Raw genomic sequence first — 4,627 nt, 5'->3', positions numbered from 1 at the left:
TGAGTAGATAATGAAAGAAAATGCAAAATGCTTATTGATTCATGATGTGGTTTCATCTTAGCTTGGGCAAACCATGCAGTATTTAATACATAGTAGCAGAATATTTACTATTGAAGCTTGAAAAGATGTGAGTTCTTTGTGTGCAATCTTTCATTTATGCATGTGAGAGGGTTTTCTTTTTTTTAATATTTTTACATTGGAGTACTTGTTTTGCTTGTTGGGGGTGTTTGCTTATTTAATACATTCAGTCAGGGACAGAAATTACATGCTGGTTTTTTCCCCCTAGGAAGTGTGTCTTGGGTTTTTCCCTCATTATTTTCTTTCCTTTTTTTCTTTCCTCTTCTTATTTTGGGGGTGGTGGTGGTTATGTTTAAATGAAGTTGCTTTTACAACACCAGAGACTTAATCATCCATTTCCTATATAAAAGGTAGCTACTTTTTTGCATGGACCTCAAGTATACTGTAGTATAGAGGTGGAATTTAAGAAAAGGTATTAAGCAGGCTGTGTTTTGCTTATGGGCAAGTAATAAATTGTATCATCTATCTTGAATGTATCATAGATAAGCTGCTATATAACAATTGCCACTTCAGATAACTGCAAAATTAGGTGATTAACTAGTTGTTACCTAACCTTCTAATTTCTGTATAAGTCTAATTACATGAAATAGAAGTTGGGGTTTTGATTTTTTACTTTGCTTTTCTGTTTGGAGTGTCATTGTAACTACTGTATTGTAAATGATGGAAAATAATTGCATATGTTAAAAAATAAATTGTGTTATATTAAAAAAAAGATGTGGTGTATATACACAATGGAGTACTACATGGCAATGAGAAAGAATGAAATATGGCCATTTGTAGGAAAGTGGATGGACCTTGAGGGTGTCATGCTAAGCGAAGTAAGTCAGGCAGCGAAGGACAGAAACCATATGTTTGCACTCATAGGTCTAACAGGAGAACAGGAGAAACCTAATGGAGGACCAGGGGGAGGGGAAGAGGGAAAGACAGTTGGGGAGAGAGGGATGCAAAACTTGAGAGACTATTGAATGCTGAAAACAAACTGAGAGTTGAAGGGGAAGGGGGAGGGGGAAAAGAGGTGGTGGTGATGGTGGAGGCCACTTATGGGGAAGAGCACTGGGTGTTGTATGGAAACCAATTTGACAATAAACTATTAAAAAAAAAAAGAAAGATGTAATACGAGAAACTCAACAGGATGTGTTACTCCACAAAAGGTGATAGTCCACAAAGGCTGTAAGGCAGCCCAGAGCTGATTACATTTAAGGGCAGTAAAAGCTTGCACTCTTAATACCCCCTGATCTCTTTGTGCCAATATTCAAAAAATATGCTTTTCATCACTAAAGAGAAAACGGAAACGCAATGATTACATTATATCTCAGCATAGAGCTCCGATATTTGTATAAAGGAATCACTAAAGAGTTATTTGTCTTTTTAAAGGAAGTCCTGTCTGGGCATTAGGTTGTAATCTAAATGTTGATAGTACTGAATTTCAACTCCCAAGATAAACAAAAAGAGCTGTCAAGGGGTGTCAAGATTAATTCGCTTTGGCCACAATGGATACCATTTTCTCTGAGGACAGTCTTTAGTTTGCCTTCGCTTCAGCACCACATCAGTGGCTCTCCTAGTAGAAGTCTCTGTGGCTGCGGTTTCTATTTGTGTAGTAAAAGTAAGGCTCTCGGGTTCAACATCTGGTTGCCTGTAACAACAGGAAAAGCCTTCTTGGTGGACTCTCTGGAGCTGGATAATAAGCTGCATCTTTAAAACTTGGGAAAGTCCACTTCCTTGTTCAATTAATGCAGGCAAGGACTTAAACAAACACAAAATGTTTGTTAAGCAACAGTAATACTTACCATTAATCTCAGTTTGAAACACAACCACACAGAAACAGATACGACAGATTTTAATTCAAGGCTTTTCTAAGACCCAATTTTTTGGGTCATCGATATTCACTTTTACCTTAAAATACCAATTTTATTTTATTTTATTTTATTATTTTTTAAATACCAATTTTAAATGCTGAGAAATTTTAACCAAAAACTAAAACTAAAATGTTCTATTCCTACAATGCCTGGTAGTAAAATAAAAACTTTAGCAGCAGGAAGTTAACAGAATTTCAGAGCCAATAATTTAATGTTCGAAATTCTATGTTTTAGGACAGTAAGTATTTTAGAAATCCCGATCCTCAAGAGCAGGCAGGGATCCGCATAGTTTTCCTGTAAAGGACCTTACATCCCTGACACAGTTACTCAATAATTTTCATATACTAGAAATCCAAATGTTTTCCTGTTTGCATAAAATAAATGTCAAGAATATAAACAAGCAATAATCAGGACTATGTGGTTTCACATAATGTGTTTCTTATCTTTTAGCATTTTTAGAATGTGAATTTATTTTCATATAATCAAGAATAAGCAATAAAGTCATTTTCAATGTTAAAAAAATAAGAAAAAAGTACACACCAAACTATATGCTAGATAAATAAAAATAAACATCTAGACCTACTGTGGTAAAATTGCAGAGCATTAAGAATACAGAGAAAAATCTAAAAAGTCAGGAAAGAAAAAACAGACCATCTATAAAATAATGGCATTTAGAGTCGCAAGAGACTTTTCATCAACAATGAATGTCAGGCACCCAAATTGGAAAAGAAGAAATAAAACTATCACTATTTGCCAATGACATAATATTTTATACAGAAAGTTCTAAAGAATCCGCTAAAAAAATTAGAATGAGTTCCATAATGCTGCAATATATAAGATCAGTAAATAAAAATCAATTCTATTCTAATAGCAATGAACAAAGTGAAAATAAGATTTTTTTAAAAATCTGATTATATATCAATAGAATAAAATACTTGGGAATAAATGTAACAAGTGAAATGTGGAAAAGTAGAAAACTTTGTTGAAAAAAAGCAAAGAAACCTAAATAAATGGAAAGACATTTTTTGTTCATGGGTTAGAAATTTTAATATTAAGATAGCCTTACTCCAGATTAATCTATAATTTCAACATGATCCCTATCCAAATGCCAGCTGGCTTCTTTGCAGAAATTGACAAACTGATTCTAAAATTCATATGGAAATTGAAGAGACTCATGAGAGGCAAACAATCTTGAAAAAGAACAAAGGGGAAAAAGAACAAAAGAAACAAAGTACGCTCTGATTTCAAAACTTTAATAAAACTTTAATAATCAAACAGCCTAAGGATAGATATAGAGATTAATGAAATAGAACTGTAAATTCACAAATAAACTCACACATTACAGTTAACTAATTTCCAATAAAGTTGCCAACACTATTCAATGCGGTAAAAAAATAGCCTTTGCAACAAAGGTGCTAAAATCTGTTATACATACATATACAAAAGAATGAAGTTGGACTCGTACCTCACACCATACACAAAAATTAACCCAAAATGGACCAAAGATTTAAGTGTAAGAGAGAAAACTATAAAACTCTTACAAGAATGTACAAGTATAAATCTTCATGACCATGTATTAGGCAATGGTTTCTGAGATATGACATCAAAAGTATAAGCAATTAAAAGAAAAAAAAAAAAGAGAGAGAGATTAGATTTACCAAAATGTAAAACTTTTGAATTTCAAAGAACACCATCAAAAAAGTGAAAGACAACTCATAGGATAGGAGAAAGTATTTGCAAATCATGTACCTGATAGAAACTAATTTCCAGAATATAATAAAGAACAATTACAACTCAACAACAGAAGGATAAATAACACAATTTTAAAATGGTCAAAGGATTTGGATAGAGATTTCTCCAAAGGAGATAAACAAATGGCCAAAAAGCACATGAAAAGATGCTCATCATTATTAATCATCAGAACGATGTATATCAAAAACACAGTGAGGGCAGAGAGAGAGACAGAGGGCATGAGGGCAGGGCTGGGAGAGGGTCAAAGAGATAGAGAGAGTATCCTAAGCAGGGTCCACACCGCGGAGCCCAGAGCCCAATTCAGGGCCCTAACTCACAAACCATGAGATCATAACCTGAGTCGAAATCCAGAGCATCTGGATCCTTCACGGACTGAGCCACCCAGGTGCCCCAGAAGCGCGTGCTGTAAAACACCACTTGTTCATTCTGTGTGTGTGACCGCAGATGCAAGGGTACTAGAGGTAAATACATTAAGTGAAGTGTAAGTATAAAGTATATGTAAACTTAACGCCACAGTGTATGAAGGAAAACATATCTTACTAAGTGGGGTTTCCCCTACAAATACAAAGCTACCAGCAGAAAAATCTGTCAATGTTTATTTACCATATTAAGAGAGTTAGAGACAAAAAGCATATGATCTAAGGGCACAAGGGAACTTTATGAGTGGCAGAAAGTGCTCTGTATCTGAATTGTAGTAATGGTTACATAGTTGTATACATTTGTCAAAACTGTATGCATAAAATTGATGCATTTTATTATATGTAAATTATCCTGCAATAAAGTTAGTTAACAAATATATGATCTCAGTTGGGGCAAAAAAGTATTCAATAAAATTGTATACTTATTCATAATTTTAAAATGTTATGACCACTATCACACTGCTACGAGTCACCATTAGACTGGAGATTCTAATCAATGTAAATAAGACAAAGAAAGATGTG

Source organism: Suricata suricatta, chromosome 3 (genome assembly GCF_006229205.1).
Source record: "Suricata suricatta isolate VVHF042 chromosome 3, meerkat_22Aug2017_6uvM2_HiC, whole genome shotgun sequence".
Taxonomy (NCBI): domain Eukaryota; kingdom Metazoa; phylum Chordata; class Mammalia; order Carnivora; family Herpestidae; genus Suricata; species Suricata suricatta.
This window is presented reverse-complemented; position numbering follows the sequence as displayed.